At 38.9% G+C, this 20,446-nt stretch overlaps 1 long non-coding RNA gene across 1 annotated transcript; it reads right to left on the reverse strand.

The window, feature by feature from the left end:
• Nucleotides 1-5,470: 5,470 nt before the first annotated feature.
• On the reverse strand, nucleotides 5,471-8,344 carry LOC121107885. The gene is made up of 3 exons (XR_005842279.1): nucleotides 8,078-8,344; nucleotides 7,633-7,679; nucleotides 5,471-5,625 (listed from the first exon to the last, which is right to left on the reverse strand). It is a non-coding gene; the product is annotated as an uncharacterized LOC121107885 (long non-coding RNA).
• Nucleotides 8,345-20,446: the final 12,102 nt, after the last annotated feature.

The following is a 20,446-nucleotide window of genomic DNA, read 5'->3' on the forward strand; positions in this document are numbered from 1 at the left end:
ATATGACCTACTCCTTCTATTACTTTTACAGAGTGATAGGCAATGTAGAATCTCTTGTGATGCATCACTAAGTGCAACTCTTTGCCTTTACCATTGCACGAGGCTTTTGCCAGCTACATATGTAGAATAGATTTTAATTCCAAATAAATCAGATTGGTTATTAGGAAAAGATTCTTCTCTGAGAGGATGGAACAGGCTCTTCAGGTCAGTGGTCATGGCACTGAGCCTACCAAAGCTCAAGAAGCATTTGGGCAATGCTCTCAGATGTAAGGTTTGAATTTTGGGTGGTCTTGTGTGGAGACAGGAATTTCACTCAATGATCCTTATGGGTCCCTTCCAACTATATGATTCTATGACAGCTGTCTTTTTGTTTTGACATACAGAGTAGTATTCATTTGCCTAAACACAGACATTTTGGCCACATATGAGATCTTGCAATACTAACAGCTATTGTGACTGCAAGGGTGCAGCTCTCCTATAAATCCTACAGCGTGTCATTGTTATCTCTTATCTCCTTCGGGATTCTCAAACAGCACAGGTGCCTGTGTTTAGGCAACCTAGATCCATCTATTTGTAAAGAAACTCTTTGATGTCATCAGAAGTCATCAACATTTCTTCTTGGAATTTCAATATTCCTATTTCTTCACAAGGTTTCCACATGCCAGTAATTCAAACAACTAGAATAAGCCTGGTTTTCATTTGCCAAATCCTCCAAGCATCTTCATGTATCCTTACAGTCTGCCAATAATTATGCTGCAAGAACTTGCTAAGTAACAGAATATTGTTCCTCGTTTTGAATTCACCATGGAATTGAACCTAATTTTCTTTCGAACTGACTGAATAATATTTTTGTCATTTTTTTCCCTTGTTTTGGGCTTAGGATTTCTTGGGGTCTGAAAAATTAATAAATGAAATCATAGGTATATGTATGTATTCCAACTGTGATAAGCAGATAATATTTTATGATTTGAAGGAGTTATCATCATGCTAGCACAGCTCAACATTGGAAGAGAGACTTTGTTGGATACCTCAGTGGCAGCTTCTTTCAGAAGGCTAAAATCCCACAGACTTGCCCCTTTGGAATAAATAACACCCCTGATAGCACAGAGACAATATCTCTATCTGAAACATAGCATTTCCTCAGTTGCTCTCAGCTCTGCTCTAAGTAACAGCAAAAGAGAATCCAGACTGAACAGAGCATGGCCATGTAGTTCACTTGCCATGACAAGAATGCCCTTCAGCTCTGACTTTGCACAAAGCATCTCCTGATGTGTCACAAGGTAAGCAAAGAAACAAAAGACAAATAAAAGGGAAAGGCTTTGTCATCACTTTATTTTCTTTAACTGTCTGAATAGACATTCACTTTCATTTAGTCTAAGCCTATGGATGACTATGAAATCTCTCCTTTAGTGACACGCCAATGTTGTTCAGGAAACCAGCAGCAGAAAAGGAACACTAGTGTGATCTAATCCATAGCCTGATCCAAAATGTAGCTTTCTCATGCCCTCCAAGAAGAAATACTGAACTGCATTTTACAAGAGCTTCATAAAAAATGAAATTCCACACTCTTCCTATAAACCACTGTCTGCCAGACAGAGTTGTTAAATGAATAAGATGGGGAAGACAGTGAATCTCCCCATTAGCCTGCAAAAAATAAGATGAGCTGGGAAGAAATCTGATTTCTTTTCTCCTTCTTATTCTATGTTTATTTCCATTACCACAATTCGTTTATTCACAGCACAACTTCACTTTGAGTGGGAGATATGCTTAATAGTCTTCATGTGTTCTAGGAGTGGGAATTTGGTGTAGCTGTTTTCCCCTTGAAATGTCACAGGGCACCTGAAACATCAAACAGAACTGGAAGAAATGATACAAAATCCAGAGAATATCTACACCTTTCTGGAATGGGCTGCAGCTGACAGTTTAGGACATCTTAATGTAGGTGATATGAATGATCCAGTTGTCCAAGCATTCACTATAAACAATGAATATATAGCATTTAGTTCAGAACTCTAAACATACCTGCTATTCTAGTGCTAATTCAATATCTGACTCAGCTTGGAAAACAAACAAACAAACAAACAAACAAAAAAAAACCCCAGCCAAACAACATTCTACATTGTCACATTGCAAGAGATTAAAACCAAGCAGATATTTCAGTACAGTTTTCTATGGCATGATAGGCAATGATAAATGTTTGTTTTGATACTGCTCTCTAGTTGAAGCAAGAGTCTGTTGAGGCATAATCCATGCTTATGTGGTTTGCAAGTGGCTCTGCAAGATGCTCACAATGACCCTTTTTGGTCCCTGTATGTATCTATTCAATCACTGGGCTACAGATTTTACAATGCAGAAAGACAGCGAGACAGAGAGAGTGAAAAAAAGATGAAAAATTTGCATGGCAACTGCACTGCATAACTAGCAATCATTGTAATAGAATTACTGACATTATGGGCTGCTAAAGGCACAGTTAGTACCTTGTCTCACTTGTCTGTAATTTACTCTGTGTCTATTTACCCTTGATGTACAACCTAGGTCAATTGCTGTGCCACTTTCCTATCTTCCTACTTCTGAGTTATAGAGAGAAATGTGTGCCTCATGAATGACTATCTCTTCTGGTCAAGCTTGTCTCTTGTGCTGTTCAGCAGTTCCATGTGCTAATAGATAGTGCTGAACAGTTAATATCACCAGCTAATTGGCAAAGCACGTGCAAAGCAGATGTATTTAAATATAGAATGTGGAGGCTGAAGGAATAACTGAAAGCATAAGTGATAAGGATTTATTATTAGAACAGATTAACGAGCCCACCTTTTTTTTCCTCTTCCCTGGCCAAGTGTTATTTTTAATATTTCCTTTTTAAGGGGGATTTTGTTCCCCTGTTGAGAAAATTATGATGGCTAATTTTCTGTTGGTTTTATGGCAGCACTTAGAAAGAAAAAAAAAAAAAAAAAGATCATTTATACCTTCTACCAAGTGTGTGTTATTTGTATAGAGTCAGATCTGCAGTAACACAAATTTATAAAACATAGAAAAGCTGCTCCAAAAGCAGTGCCTCCTTTTTTATTATGTTGGCCCACAATATCAGAGGTGAATGTTGGTCATATGGCAATATTTCATTGCATTTTGTTGCTGTGTGATGGATGGCACCAGAAGTACAGTCTGACAAAATGGCATCTGACATGCAAGTGCATATGAAGCAAATAGCTGTCATTGAATTCCTCCATGTGGAAAAAATGGCACCACTGACATTAAAAGATGCTTGCTGAATATTTATGGAGACCAAATAGTGGATGTGAGCACAGTGAGATGATGGGTAGTGCATTTCAACAGTGGTGACAGTGATGGTAGATCACCTCTGCTGGTGCAGACTTTTACCAGCGCAGCATGCTGGCTGTTTTTTGTCACTGGCAAAAATGTATAGCTAATAGTGATGACTATGTTGAAAAATAGTGCTTTGTAGCTGAGAATTTGATCTGTCAAATAGTGTTATTGTTCTCTTAGCATTTGTTGTGGTTTACATGGAAATAAATAGGAGGCATTACTTTCAGAGCAAACTGAAAAGGGGTATGTGAAGAATGGAGGAAAAGAGGTAGAGACTTATTTTTATTCTAATGTAGATGTTATCAATTGCTTCAAATAGCCAAGACCAATCTATCTTTTCCTCTAAAAGTCCTTTGGCTTAAGCCTCAGCCTCATGATCAGTGTTTGCTACTTGAAGGCTTTCTACTGCCTGTACTGCCAGGCCTCTCAGTGCTGCAGTTCAGTCTTCTCTTTGAGTCTAGTCTGAAATGAAACAGAGGTGGTTTCAGATGTATTCCAAGTCTCCATGGAAACTTCCAAGCCAGCTATGACAGTGGCCTCTGGACTTAGGTCATAATTCACATCCACCTGTTTGTCCTCACCTGGACTGGTCTTGGGATTCTATCTTTTCCATGGAGGTTGCTTTCCACTCCAAGTTACCTGGATCACTTTTAAGCATCTGCTCTACCCCTGAAGTCAGCCTATATATTTGATTTCAGTGTAAATATTGAGATCTAGAGAGTGAAAGTTTAGAATTTCCTTAAGGGGAAAGTTAGAAAAACAACAACAAAGATTTCCTATTCTATTCTAGCCAGCTACCTCTGCTCCCTGCACTGCTCTACCAGGTGGCTTGTAGCTGAGAAATAAGTACATCAAGTTGATTCATTGTGTGAAATTGGTTTTGCATCTAAATTAAACAAGAATGCACAGGCTTCTACTTGTCCATGGCTTAATACTTACTGCTGAGAGGTCATGTTTATTGGATTCAATGGAGAAACACCTTTCCTGGAATTCAGCATACAACCAGGTAAATGGAATTTGCTCACTTTAAATTGGGCAATTTAGAGTTAACTCACTTCTCATTATCAGGCTTGCAGTTCCAAGTAGGTAAGGTTACTCATTTTGTTATTTACCAAATCAATTGATTTTAACCATATTTTTATGTGGTAGTCTGTATCTGCAAGATGTTCAAGCTATATCTAATAGAGAGTGCCTGGGGATGCCACAGTTGTTACATGATTCTCTACAGGCATGAGTCTCAACTACACTCAGATCTCTTCATCTCCACAGTTTCTGTGTGACAGAAATTTCTGCATGTAAATTAAATAAGGAGATGTAACACATCCCTTCCTATCTTTGACTGGGACAGGAGGGGACTTGGGCACCTTGGTACAACATGAAGTACTTGTATCTGTAGCCATATCCTTTGCTTGGTCTACACACAGTACACTCTCCCAGACTTATGAAACATGAACCATACTAAAATAATCTCAAAACAAACAAACAAACAAAAAAAGTCAAAATCTCCTCTAAATAAAATAAAAAGTAATATGGGCTATTTTCATCTTCAAGATAAGTGACTACATCTATGTGGAAAGCCACATAAGGATCCAAATCATTCTAAGTTATACCCGTGCAACCACATGAAAATGAAATGAGGGCAGGATTTTCCCAGCAAACAGAAGTTTCTTTGGATTAATCCCAACCTTTGCAGCTTCCCATGGTTCAGTGATGTGATGTGGAGTGCTATCCATTGCAGGGTTTGCTTAACAGAGCTTGGTTTTCTGCAGGCTGCAAACCAAAGCTCCCCTAAGCTGCAGTTTTTGTTTTTATTGTTTGGTTTCTGTTGGAAATATATTTACAGTTATTCTAACATCAACCTTCATAAACAGATTACCATTGTAATTTGGACCATGGGGAAGAGGTAAAATATTTTGGGCAGGATTAAGGTAATCCTAAAACAAGCTAATAAAAAACACATTAAAATGCTCTATTTTTGGACAGACATGAAGAGACGCATAATCTCTTTCAATAAGTTTTCTGGGACAATAAACATTTAAGCCCAACATACATTGCCTATGTGTGTTTATGTGCATATGTGCCTGTGCACATGAGTATTTTCTTAAACTTATCTTTGCCAAGATACAAAGCCACACTTGTCAGAGTTACATCATGTTTGCCAATCTTCTATTCAGTGAAATACATCTTCCATTCATGTAAGCAGAAGCCTTCTCTTGCAGATGAGAGTTTGAGTTTTCCTTTAATTATTTCAGAATCTGTTTCTTGGAAGATATTTTTATTATCACTGCTTTCTCAGCTTTTTTTCTGTAAAGGTAATAAAAGGAACAGACCAGAGATCAGATCTTAGTGTATACAATCATTTAAAAATCTTGCCTTCTTGCTATCCACAACCACAGCATCAGTAAACAAAGAACAGAATATTTTTCAAAGTTGATGATACAAACTTGACTGTTTTTCCCTTTTGAAACACATGGTTTCAGATGGATGTTTTTCTGCAATGATTTGATAAAGAGCTGAATTTTATCCTTGTTGATGTGTGGGACAGAAACCACGCTGGTTTCAATTAAGTAGAAAGATTTACTTAGTGCATTGTCATAGAATCATAGAATCACAGAATCATTTGAATTGGAAACAACCATTAAAGGTCATCTGGTCCTACCCCCCTGCAATAAACAGGGACATCCAGAGCTAGAATAAGTTGCTCAGAGCACTGTTCATCCTGACCTTGAACATCACCAGGTATGGGCATCCACCACCTCTCTGGGCAATCTGTTTCAATGCCTCACAACCCTTACTGTCAAAAAGTTCTTCCTTATACTCAATCTAAATCTCCCCTCTTTTAGTATGAAACCATTTCCCTTTGTCCTATCACAAGAGACCCCACTAAAAGATCTGCCCCCCTCTTTCTTAGTTACTTTAGTTACTGAAAGGCTGCAATCAGTTACGATTATGAGCACCACCTGAGTAGGTAGTTTCTAAAACAGAGGGCAGATCTTACACAGATAGAAAATGCCATAGATGTATGGGACATTTTATACTACCTTCAAGGCAGAACTGTCATAATTCAGTGGTGTAAATCGTTGCCGCTTGAAATTGCTACAGCCCTATCTTGTAATGAAGGCAATTTATATTGGCTGAAAACCTCCCTCAGTGATTTAGATCCTGATCTTGTTTACACTAAGGTTGACTGCAAAATTGCTGCTGGATTCAAATGAGAACTAAAGTCAAATGCTAGGGAAGCCTCCAGGTTTATTACAATAGACTTGAAAGGCAACAAAGAGAATGGTTGTACTTAAGAAACTTAAGAATTCACTATCATGGAGATTACTTGAAAGAGGCAGTTCTGCTGGGATTAGCCCCATATGACTCTGTGTGGTCACAGAGTTTTGCCTGTAGGATGCAGCCTACAGCTCAGATGCTTTGCTATTTTCACATTCCTGTCCCTTTAGGCCTTGGCTGCTCAATAATTTGTGTTGTGAGAGGAATTTCAACACAAATATTATTAAATCTTTTTTTTTCTTCTTTTTAATTATGACTTCCTATTTTTCACTGCCACCTCTTTAATCCTGAAAAGATAATTCACTGCTCTCAAACCCTGCTTCAGGGTGGCAACTAATTGCATATTTGGCCAAACACTGGACTTCCTTCCTTATGTTTGTCTCAGGCACTACACAAAAGCAATTAATGCTGCATTTTGCTAGCCAAATGTATACAATATTACAAATTATTAGAATGCTATTAAAGCAAAAGCTTTTGTTGTTCTTTAACCAAAGATAAAGAACTCTTTTCCCTTGTACAGAGAAGTTTCAAAGTTAAGACTTCCTGCCTCTTCCAGCTTTCAGCAGAGTCCTGACCTCAGTGAACTGGGGAAGGCTATTTTTCTCATTCCAGGAAGAAGGTCTAGATATTTTCCATTCCTGTTACTTAGGGCAGGACAAGGTATGACTACACTGTCTGTTGATACCTCTGAGCTAATTCCAGCTAACTTGTTTGGGTAGTGCATGCAGAACGAATTTACAAATCTGCTAAACTAGCTGCTGCCAGCAATGCCTGAAGAAGCTGATTTCAAACTGAACATGCTGCAGTTACATCTTAACCTTGTCCCATCTGTTCTTTATCTTTTCACCTCTTTTCTGCTCACCTCTTAGGAGTAGTTTCTGACTACTTTTCATGACTCAAACCATGCCAGCACTTTGCCTATTCCTGGTGTCAAACTACAGTGGAAGAGGTAGGCATTCATTCAGGACTCAGATGTTTAGAAAATGAGATCACTTTCCAGGTCAAGAATCCAAAGCAAAAAGACTGTCTTACCCACGAGCTGGTTTCAGGTGAAGCAGAACATGAGTTCCATAGAGGAGCTGCAGACAGACAAAACAATGTCAGTGTGCAGAGGCTGGAGGTGGGACAAAACCATGGTTGCAATTGCAATTTTATTTCCAGGCCAGCCCTTTATGTTCCCTGTATTGGGGTGTTCCTTAACTTTAACAACTTGGCCTTGTCCATTTGACCTGGGTACCCTTTAGGACAATTTCATGGCTTGTCTGCATCTCTCCTCTTCTCCCTATCCTTCTTTCAAAACATATCTATAGGTCTATAAATCTCTTGTTCTGTTCTGGTGGCATTATAGCTGGAGAGATACCAATGACCCCAAGTTTGTACCAATTAAATATCCTCTAGATATCTGCTATTTATTCTAGCCTTGCACATTGGAGCATCCACTGATGCCATTACTAGCGCATCCATTCACTTCACAGACCCATGCTTGTCCCAAGCTGATGGTTACAGTGAGAGCTTTATCCATGCTGCACAAACTGGTCGTCTTCTAGATGGATTACAAGCATCCATGTGTTTTAGCTTCAGCTGGGAAGGAATTGTTTTCTTCAGTGTGCCTGCTATGATGCTATGTTTTGGTTCTAGGAGAAAAACAATGTTGATAAGACACTGATGTTTATAGTCGCTGCTAAGCAGTGTTGTTCAGAACCAAGGCCCCTCACTGTGAGGGGCCCAAGGAGCTGGGAGGGAACAGAATTAGAACAGCTGACTTAAACTGGCCAAAGGTATATTCCATACCATAATGACATCATGCAAAATGTGTTTTGAAGGGGGTGGGAGTTATCTCTCTCTTCCGCTGCTTGAGGGGCAAGCTGGGCATTGGTCAGTGGGTGATGAGCAATTGCTTGTGCATCACTTGTTATATGCATTCATATACATATGTGTATATAGCCATAACTAGTAACCTTTTCCTTTTCTCTATATTAGTAATTAGTTTTTATCTCAATCCATGAGTTCTACTTTGGTTTTTTTCCCCAGTTCTCTCCCTTATACCAAAGGGGACGGGAGAGGGGGGAGGAGGGGGAAGTGAGGGAATGACTGTGGTGGTTACCTACCTGCTGTATTAAACCATAGTACCATGCTACAATGTATGTGGCCCACTTCTCCTTGATGGCCTAATTTATTTTGCACGAGTGGAAATTACACTGCTCTTTGGAGGACATAGGCCACCAAAGAGATGGAATGGTTGTTGTAACCCCCCTAGGATGCTGCCGTGGTGTCACGGCTTGATCTACAGGTTGAAGACCTGCTGGAATGGTGTTGGAGGGTGGACATAGAATGATAGATTTGTTTGAATCAGAAGGGACTCTAAAAGGTCATCTAGTCCATATGTCCTGTAGTGAACAGGGACATCTACAGCTAGATCAAGTCTCCCAAATCCTAGTCCTGGTCCAGCTTGCCCTAGGGATGAGATATCCATCACCTCTCTGGGCAACTTGTTCCAGAGCTTCACTACCCTTATATTAAAAAAAAAAAAAAAAAAAAAAAAAAAAAAAAAAAAAAAAGCTTTTTCCTTATATCCAATCTAAATCTCCTCTCTTTTAGTTTGAAACCATTCTTCCTCGTCCTATCACAACAGACCCTGCTAAAGAGTCTGCCCCCTTCTTTCCCATAGCCCCCCTTTAGATACTGAAAGGGCATCCAAAGCTGCTCTGGTCTTAACCATGATGTTTATAGAGAGCAGTCCCTGGAGTGAGCTATCCCAGAGCTGTGCCCAGGGGAGCTGTGAGACTGATGATGCAGACATATCTCCGGTGTCCACAGTATACTTTTCAACAGCACTAATGGGTCTGTGTCACTTCTAGCTGAAGGCTGGCTTCTCTCCAAGTTGAGAAATGCCTGGACAAAGTGAGCTTGGGTTCAGGGGGAAATACAGTCTCTGTTTGCTCACCTCCCACAACAGCGTTCCCTCAAACACTGGGAGATGCGTGTTCCCGAGTTCTGTTTTGGTTTGGATTCTGTTTTAGATAAGTAACATGAGAATGGCTCACGAACCCATCTTTCTGTTCAGACGGCACAAGACTTGAGTGGAAATATGATGTATTTCGCTCATCACTCAGGCTTTTAGACCAGTGTAAAATGATGATTTTGAAACATTAGCTTTTTTCCTCCTGCTTCGCCTTGACCTGAATTTAGGGAACCGACAGATTCTTTTCACCATCCCTGTCCCTTTCAAGAAAAAATAGAGTTTTAAATTTCAGCAATTTTGATGTTATTGTACTTAAAAGATCCAGTTGGAACTGCAATGAATATCTTGTTGATGACATCCTAGTGACAACTGAAGTTAATAAGGGTTGTAAAAAGTCATTTACTTCAATTGACTTATTGAAAATGCATAAGGGCTGTCAGTTTCATTAATGCAAAAAATGTAGGAAAACCCCCGCTCCCTTTCCTTTCTTCCTTTCTTTTTGAAGTTGCAAATATGTTACGAATAAACTGCTAAATAGATTTAATATTTGACATAAAGAACCTCTGTCCCAGATGTCTGACATAATTTATAAATTACTATGCTTACGGAAAGTGTGTTATTGCTGTGTGACTTTATTTTGTTATAATGACTGGATATTATTCCTTGAACAACCGTGAATAAGATAAATCAGCAATAACTAGATAATGCCCCCTGAAACAAAGATAGCAGCACAGATTTATTTATATTTGAACAACGCAGGTTGAGGTTCACATACATTGCAAAATATATAACAAACTTTTTTTTCTTTCTTTTTTTTTTTTTTTCCCTGGGGCACACCCAGAAAATATTTTTAAGCCATTCCTTAATTCTTCTCATGTGCTGGAATTGTGTCTTCTAGGAAAGACAACGCACCAGAGGCCACCCCTGCCCCCTCTTCTGTAAAGTGAGCAAATTGTATTGTTGCACTAAGTCGTTCACAAGGATAAGAAACAATGTCTTTAATGCTGAAGATTTCATCCATGACAATTAGGATTCCTTTTTCCAGTGACTGCATTTTCACCTTCAAATCCCAAAGGTCACCAAGAGGTAATGTTTTCATTAAAACATACCTGCTAAGGTGACCTAAGCCTTAGCATAAACAAAGTCTTTTAAATGCAGACACCTGAAATACCTTGGTTTTCAATCCTGGCTCCAGTGTTTGAATCTCAAAGGTGAAGGAGGCGTACCAAATTCCTTTGAAGCCTGGTTTTCTAACCCTAAACTACTTACTTGAGGTAGATTTCCAGCTGAAAAAAATTAATCATGTATGTAAAATTTACCTTTTTAGCAAATTTAAAATATGTAGTATCAACATGCATTTGCATATTTCCTATTTATAGGGGCATGCATTTTGAAAGAAAAAACATCGCAACTTTTATTTTATGTATATAAACTATAAAACTATGTTTTTATATGGCTAGTTAATGTAAGCTATTAATTAAAGTGAGAGTAAGTCAAAGAGGGAAACTTTTAGTACAACATAAACTCATTGCTTCTTGCTGGGCAGCAACTGCTGAAGATAAAATTGTGTCAGATATTTAAGGGTGCTTAATATCATATGTTATATGATAAACACATGTTTATCAGGCTATGATGTGAATATTTACACAGGAAAAGAATCTGGTCCCCAGATCTCATTAGTTTGTGAAGGGGTGAAGCAGGAGCTTTTCCAGGAGCACTGTATTTCAATATAGACAAAGCCTATGTAGCTCAACAGAGGTACCATCTATGCTCCTGGCTGACCTGCAGCGCATATAATTCTTCCTCCAGTTTCCTCTGGGAGGCAGCTGATAGATTTACATTCCTTCTGCTTGCACAAGGAAGCAGGATAAGCCTAACCTTAAGGATTTTCTGTCCCCACATCCTCACTAGACTTGTCTCCAGCTAATTCTATTTTTCCTTTAATTATCCCACTTTTGTTGTTATAAAATATAAATTTTGTGTGTGCATGTTCCTGTCCTCTTGTCAGTGGATGGGAAGTGCAGTGCATTCAAAATCTGCAGTTGTGTAATTGATGGGTGGTGAACATGGGCAGCAGGAAAGAGCGGAATTCAGTGTTCCTTCTGTGTTGTGACACGTGCCAAAAATGTACAAAAGTGCTAAAAATTGTGGCTTACAAGGGAAATACTTGCTGGTCCACCAGAGCTAGTTCACATCTTGCCAATAAATGAAGACTATTTACGATCTTTTATTTTTGGTTCAGAACCAATCTGGATATTTTCTCCTTTTTATTAGTAGAGATCTATTTAGTGGCTTATCTTGGGTAACCCTACTGTTTTCCATAGGATGAATTTCTATAACAAACACCAATAGAACATGCAACACACCTGAAAAATTTGTTTCTCAAGGGCAAAATTCACCATGCTTCAATGGATAAGTGTGATTTTTACCTTAGAATCTGTAGTAGGTGTGGCAAGGAAAACGGGATGTGACGCGTGCAGGCTCCCTATGCCCGTGTGTGTGCCAAGTATAGCTTTGTGATTGGGGGAAAAACACCTGTACTTAAACATGTAGCATATAGCAATAAACGCCATTTACATCTAGATCACGTTGCTTCAGAGTCCTGTCCAGCCTGACCCTGAATGTCTCCAGGGATGGGATATACACCACCCTTCTAGGCAACCTGTGCTGGTACTTCACCACCCTTGTTGTAAAAAGCTTTTTTCTTATATCCTCTCCATATTTTCCCCTTTTCTTATATCCTCCCATATTTCCACCTTTCCCTCTTAAATCCTCTCCATATTTCCCATTTCCCTTTGTCCTGTCACCTTGTCCTGTCACCCTTGTCCTATCTTGGGAAGCTTCTTTATTACATAGGATCCAGTGTAAGTATGGTTATACCTGTGTCTATGCATTAGGTGTGTAGCAAATCAGCATTCCTGAGATGGAGTCCAAGGTGGATGCTCAGTGGAGAAAGACATATTTGGAGGAAATCGGAAGAAAGTGCTTTCCTACTCTAGGTTCAGCATGTTAGGTGCATAAAGCATTCTTCTACTGACCTCAAAAGCACATTTCTATTTCCATTGCCTCTATTTAGTTAATGGGAAGTTCACATAAAAGATATGGATGAAAGGTAAAGGCCTCAAGTTACTTCACAGAGTTTCTGGTTGGATATTAAGAGAAATTTCTTCTCAGAAAGAGTGCTGAGGTGTTGGAACAGGCTGCACATGGAGGTGGTGGAGTCACCATCCCTGGAAGTGTTCAAGAAATGTGGAGATGTGGCACTGAGGGACATGGTTAGTGAGCATAGTGGTGATAGGTCAACAGTTGGACTAGATGAGCTTTGTAATCTTTTCCAACCCTAATGATTCTATGATTCTGTGATTCTATATCTAATCATCTTCAACTTTTCCAGTCAAGTGAAGTGGAAAAATGTAGTAGTCCACTGAGGTCTGAAAGGACTGGCAAAACAACAGACTGAGGTAGTGGTCTTCAAATTCAGAGGGAACTCATTCATTAAACAAATAGTGTCTTTGTGCTATATGTATCAGTGTTCAAGTAATCAGGTAAAAGCTGTAATCAGCTTTTCCAGTTCAAACTTCAATGCCACTGCATTGATTATTGATTATTGATTATGTTGCTTTTTAATGGCACGGGCCTTTGCAGTGAGGTAAATTTCACTTCTGTCAAGCCTAAATCTTCAGAAGTAAAACTACTCAAATATAATAACTGGATAATTATAAATTAAATATTAAAAGTGTAACTGGCCCTATCACTGAATCAATGTTCTGTGTGAAAAGTAAAAGCTGGTAAAACATTTTTTATGAAGGTAAATAGTGCAATGATTTAAGGACGTAACAGGGCTGCAAGAAAGGCTGAATTGTGTCCCGGTCCTGAGGATATGAACAACTCTCCTTAGCACTGTAGAATAAAAAACAGAATTGTCCACGTGCTTAATGTTTGCAAAATTGCATATTGGCAACTGTGTACAGGAATTGCCTCTACTCAAGGGAGGAAAATCAAGCAAAAAAAAAAAAAAAAACCAAACCAAAACTGAAAATTCAAGTTTGTATACATTAAAACAGTAACTTAGGAAAAGACTGAGTGAGTGCATGTGTGACAAGAATGTCAATAACAGGTCACAGAAGTGTGAAACTGCCTTGAACCATTATCCAAAAATAGTGGAAGCCTGTGGAGCCTTACAGGTTTTTGCACCAAGTCCTCAAAGATCCATTGGAGTAATGTCAACACTCATAAATAACATGCAAGGAAAGTAAATGGGTGGCACAGCCATGGGTGGTTTTCCTTTTAATAGGTAACTGTTTCCTGTTATCGTCAGTGGAGCTACGTCAATCATGCCATCTGCATAACCATCTGGGTCCCAGATATGATTTTTTAATGGGTTTGTTATGCTGAATGAAGTTGGAAGCAATAGGAATCTGCACTGGGAGAATCTGCCCTGGCTTTTCATTTTCATTTCCTTACAGTATGAGAGGGCAAATAAGGTGAGCAATCCCAGTCACTGCACTTAATCCCTCACTACACGATGCTTAGATAGGACAATGATGTAGGAATGTGATTACAGCAGAGAAGACTTAAATATCTGCTTCGTACATCTGCACAGGAAGTGCTGAGCTGGGAGTCCCTTGAGAAGCTCTTTGGGAACTGCTATGAGTAAGTCCAGGTTTGAAAGCTGAGGCTCACAGCTATTTCTATTAAAGAGGAACCCTGGTTCATAAAATGGTTTCTCATATTTATTTTGATTTGATTTTCTTGTAGCTTTTCATGTTCTGAGGGGGGGACGGGACTCTTTGCTAGGGTCTTTTCTTCTATGTTTCCTACATTTCACGCTTCCAGTCTCAAAGACTCTGAAAACAGATGCCCGGTTTTCAAAGCAAGTTTTATTTTTTCAGCAATGCCAGATATTTTGCAGTAGAAAATACGAAACAAAAACAAAGCCACTGACTTCTGATGTCTTCTGTTTCCTTATCACCCTTTGTTATGCTTGTTAATCAGGGTGACTGAGAGTATTTTAAACATTTAAAATGTATACATTTCTCCCCCCCAACCCAAACATCTGTTTATTTTACAACAACATGAACCTTGGGAAAAAAGAAAATAGCTGCTATTATATACTTTTTTCAAAGTGAAGAAGTAAACATGCAGCTTTCATATTTGCTACTTCAAACGGATGCTATTTATTTAATTGCTTGAGGCAGGAGGCCTGATCAGAAGAGAATTTCTTTTATGGCCTAAGGTGCTGAACTATTTTTAATAAGAACAATGCTTAAAGAAAAAAAAAAATTCCTAAAAAACCTCTTCAATCAGTTGGAGAGGAGAGAAGGGAAATCCCCTCTTGTGGTAAGGAGAGGCAGCAAGCTGCTGCTCCATAACAAAGCCAGGTTAGGTTGCTTTAACATTCCTCTGTTGGAAGAGGGAGGAGATGTGTCATCAGGCACCACGTCATCTAAAAGTTAACATGAAAATACATTACAGGAATTACATGTCAAAAAGCTCCTCTTTCTTCTTAATCAGTAAACAGAGGTGAGGACAACTGTGTCAGCTCTTGATGCTTATGTTTAAGATCACAGAATCATAAAATATCCCAAGTTGGAAGGAACCATAAGGATCATCGAGTCTAACTCCTATCTCCACATATACTTCTGAGCAAGTGTTGTTCAACTCGTTGTACTTTTTCTAGAACTTTGTGGGTTTTTTTTGTTCAACAGAGCATGCCCAAGCATTCAGATATACAAGAGAAAATAAGAAATACTAAAAATATCAAATGTAGAATTTTATTTACTTGCATCCAACAAGCAAGTCAAAAGGGCTGAGGCTGAGATAGTTGGGTGAAAATCACCTAGCAGCCAGCTCAGGCCTTCTTCCCTAGGCTTCAATTTACTATTATAGACATAGCCCAAGGTCTTCTTTTCTCAAACTGCTTGCCAGCAACATGCAAGCTAGATGTAAACAATTTCAGAAACCAAAATTGTTGAACTCACCGTCAAGAACCATAAGACACATAACAAAAACAAGACATAAAAGATTCCTTTTTGTATTTTTAGATTTAAGCCTCAGCTTTAGACAATGATATACTTGTCACTTGGTTTCTGCCTTCCATGTGAGTAATTAATTGTGGGTGCAAAACTAGGAAACATGACTGATTAAGCACAACCAAAGTGAAGTAAACAATTTGAATGTGCAACAGTGCTATTATTGTAAAGTTACCATAGAATTTGAAACCTCAAAATTTCTTTTACACTGTCAGTAATATATTTAGATAATGATAAAAATCATGGAAAATATAAACAGAATTTTAAAATAAAAAAAATGTTGGAGCTTACTCTTCAGGCCTCCAATTCCACAGTGATCTTTTAACCACAATTCAAACTTTGTCTTATGAATATATTTCCCAGAAAGTGTTTTGGTTGTCTTCTGTGTACAAAACTCTCCAAATAAGCAGATACAGTCTGCCTTGAAGCCCATCCATCTGGTGAGAAAAGGCACTTTTTCTGTCTTGACTAATAAAAAATAATCAACATGTTAATGCGAAAAGATAAAACAAGACACTGAAATGCTCATTTGGGTCAAAATGAGTTTATTTCCCAGGGCATAGGAAATCCCAGCTGAATTGGTTGCTGCAGTGACACAAAATACATGCAAACTGTACCCCTGATTAGAATCTGGGAGAGTGAGATAAAAGGTTTATCTGTGTGACAAGAGCTGCTTGATGGACTATTAGATGACACTTTTCTATGGTTGCTTATATCTCACAGCTTCTTTGTGACTTAAAAAAACCATGCATTTCAAATAGCACTTTCTTGCAAATAAACTGATGTGAGTATATATATAAATATAGTTAATATTTTGCTTCTAAACACTAGCAAAGACATACATGCATATGTGTAATACTTAGGCACGATCATGCACTGTAATAGGTAAACTTGTCCACGTTTTTGTCTTGGCGTTTCACACACCTCAAACATGTCAAAGTTTTCAAGCATTCATATGCATAAGCTGGCAGAACCTTTTACAGACACTACTGAATTAATCTATGTAGGTTCAGGTATGAATACATATATGATGTACCTATATATGCCTAAATGTCACACATATTTCTATGTATACATGCACATATAAACAGACTGCCATGCAGTAATGAACTCATGCATATTTATGCCATATACACACACACCTTTTCTTTAATGTAATATATGTATGTTCACTATGTGTGCACATGTATTAGAAAATGCATATTTTGCATGCATAGACAAAAATATATCTGCATATGTATGAAAACTCAAGTTTAAATGTAATTTGATGTGCTTTATCTCAATTCAATGCTTTGTGTTTGACAATAGGCACCAGTGAGATGAGGTCACCATTGTGACCTGATGTAATTCTGCTGTGTTCTTGGTGTGACCTCAGAGTAGGCACAGTCATATTGTGGTGGACTTGAATGAACTGGGTAAATTATTATAGATGAGGGATGAAATGATAGAGGAAGGGATTTCACCATATGTGGTGGTGACAAGGAAAAATTTAGTCAGCTCCTTAATCAGATCCCCAAAATTACCATATTGTATTTGTTTATGGCCTCAGTCTGGACTAAAGGCGCTGCCTCTTCTCTTGAAGTTCCTTCCTGCAGCATGCATCTTCCACTCAGTTCATAGTTAGATATGGAAGGACCTAAAAGAAAAGATCTCTTCTTCAGACAGCTTCATAAATTCCAAAGGAAAACAATTTCTCAGAGATTAATTTACTCTTTGTTTTTCTTTAAAAACATAAATTCATGGGAATTTCCACACAAAGAAATGTCAGGTCTGAAGTTGCATATGAACATACCCCATGTGCTCCATTGTTAAGCATCTATTAAAGCAGAATTAATGTTACAAACAGCTCTGAGGTAAATGCTTCTTGCAAAATATCATAACCAAATATACATACATGCCTCTTCTCTCCAATCATTTTTACCCAAGCTGGAGTTCACATCCTGCTCTTCAAATCCAAATACTTCACAGAATCATAGAAACTTAAGGATTAGAAGGGACCTTTAGAGATCATTGGCTAAAGCAGGTTCCCTAGAGTAGGTTGTACAGGAGAGTGTCCAGGCGGATTTAAAATATCTCCATAGAAGGAGACTCCACAGCCTCTCTAGGCAGTCTATTCCAGTGCTCTGTCACCCTCAAAGTAAATATTTTTCTCATATTCCGATGGAACTTCCTGTGTCCCACCTTGTGCCTATTGCACCTTGTCCTGACACTGGGCATCACCAAAAAGAGCCTAGCTCCATCCTCTTGACACCCGACCTTTAGATATTCGTAAGTGTTGTTAACATCCACTCTCAGTCTTCTCTTCTTCAGGCTGAACAGTGCCAGGTCTCTCAGCCTTTCCTTGTATGAGAGATGCTCCTCCAAGCCCCTCGTCATTTTTATAGCCCTCCACTGGACTCTCTTATCTGTCTTTCTTGAACTGGGAAGTGCAGACTGGACAGAATACTCCAGAGGTGCCCTCACCAGAACAGAGCAGAGGGAGAGGATCACCACCCTTGCCCTGTTGGCTACACTCTTTTTAATACACCTCAGAATACCACTGATCATCTTGGCCACAGAGGCACATTTTTGGCTCCTGGCCAACCTATTGCCTACCAGGACACCCAGGTACTTCTCTGCAGAGCCCCTTTCCAGCAAGTCAGCCACCAACCTGCACTGATGTGTGTGGTTATTCCTCCCCAAGAATACCCCAGACTGTACTACACTTGCTCTTGTTGAACCTTATCATGTTCCTCTATGCCCAGCCCTCCTGCCTGTCCAGGCCAACTTAAATAATAATTGCAGGAAGCATTTTTCATTGCTTATTTCCTCGTGTTTTACTGGTTGCATCATGCTATGGCATCATGCTCTGCTTAGAACATTACAACAAATTGATTTGGACCATCTATCTGATCCTTCAGTGAGCTGGAAATGACAGTGGCTTCCCAGTTTAGCTGGTAGCAAACTGAAAGCTACTCTAGATCACACCAAGAACAGTTTTACTTCCTAAACAGGATTATGACTCAGTCTTTTTGGATTTTGATAAGACTAATTATAACAATCACTTTGCCGTTCTCATTGCTCCCTGTTCTCTGCCTCACCTGCCTGCCAGATGTTGTCTTTCACAGATACACCTGTTCATTCTGCTGTCTCATAGCCTCATGCCAGTCTGGTTTAACTTCCCAGATAGGGATATCTAGCTGAGGTATCCTATTCTCTGCTAGTGCCTCTGCAATCAGAGAGATAATCACGAGCTAAGGGACCAGCCTGAGGGATAGATGGTGATGGTGTGGCTACAGCTGTTACAGCTAAACAGGAACCAGGTGCATGAGACGAGACTGAGAACATGTCTATGTCCTTCATAGCCATCAGCAGTTAAAAGCTATACCTGTGTAAAATTTCTTTGGTGATAGGTGGACAAAAATAGTCACTTTTAGGACAAAGGTCATGCTATCATAAAATGAACATGTAAAATAGCCCATATGAATCATACCTCTTGACTACTAGGAGATCTCATGAAGATTATGTGGGATGCAGAAATTTAAAAATAGGTGAACTCATTTCCACAGTAATTTGGAATCATAGTGCTTTTACGTGGTCACAGCAGTGGAGAACTGATCACCAGAAATATGTTTAAATAACTCAGCTGGGTTAGACCACAAATTTGTGTTCCAGGCACTTTGAAATTTTCCTAGTTACATTTTGCGTTACTTATTCTCTCAAAACATGATAGAAAGAAGGCTAGTCTTAGAAAAGAGCAAGCCACAAAGCTCCTTGAAAGTGAACAATCTTTGTGCACAAGCTTTTTCTGCTTTTGTGTGCTCTCTTAAATGTGTGCACATCTATCTATCTGAGAGAGCCAAAAAGTAAGTTGCAATGAAAATGTACCAGAATTGAACTAACAGAATTTACTCAACATACAGAAAATCTGTTCTCCATGTCTGTCTTAATCCTTGCATTACAACTAAATCCACTTCTCTGCACCTGAGACTACTCTCTACATCAAAGCAATTCCAATAAAAGCACTTACTTCACAGTAATTCAGGTATTAATTGGCATTTTCTTCCCCTGCTCCCGCCACCCCAGCCCTATTACTGTCCTTCTGGAATGATTTATTATGAGTGGTGAAAACTCTTGTCATCCTGTAGTGTGGAATAACAGGGAAGTGTGAATGGTGTTTGGAAGGATTCATTGCCTGCTTTATGTTATGCCAAAAAATAAGCACTTCTACTCAGACTTAGCCTTGCTAACAATTTTTTTTCATTTGCGGGCAATGCAGTCACTGCTGCCAAATTGTGCAGCAATGCAGATTCAGAAGGACCAGCTTTCTTCAATTCATAATGCCATTGATATTTTCTGTATTTTACATCTTTTTAAGGGTGGTTGAATGAGGTCTAATAAATACCGCAAAGTTTACCTTTGTTACTACTGAGTGAGCACTGACATAACTGTTCCAAGGATAATCCACCTGAGCTGTACTAGATCTTAAAACATGCTGGATAATAAAATTATGAACTCTGATTTTCCTTTCAAACTGAATACAAGCAGATGTAAAGAAATACCTCTCAGCAAGACATGAACACTGGTGATTGTTTGTAGGATCTCTTGATTTGTTTGGTTTTGAAGAGAAGGATGTAGGTACTTCGGAAACTGTGTCTAGAATGTGCCTGGAATTGGTTGTTTATCCACTGATTGGGAGTTAAGTGATTGTTTTCTTGGCTAAATTTCTTTGTAAGTAGGTCACAGTACGTACTACTTGTATGGAGGGAACAGGGACCTTTCTGTCCCAAAAGCACACTGTCAGAGATTTTCATGTCTGTGGTGGAAAGTGAAAGCATTCAACTTCCAAAGAGATTGACTTCAACAAAGCTAG

This window comes from Gallus gallus, chromosome 1 (assembly GCF_016699485.2).
Source record: "Gallus gallus isolate bGalGal1 chromosome 1, bGalGal1.mat.broiler.GRCg7b, whole genome shotgun sequence".
Lineage (NCBI taxonomy): Eukaryota > Metazoa > Chordata > Aves > Galliformes > Phasianidae > Gallus > Gallus gallus.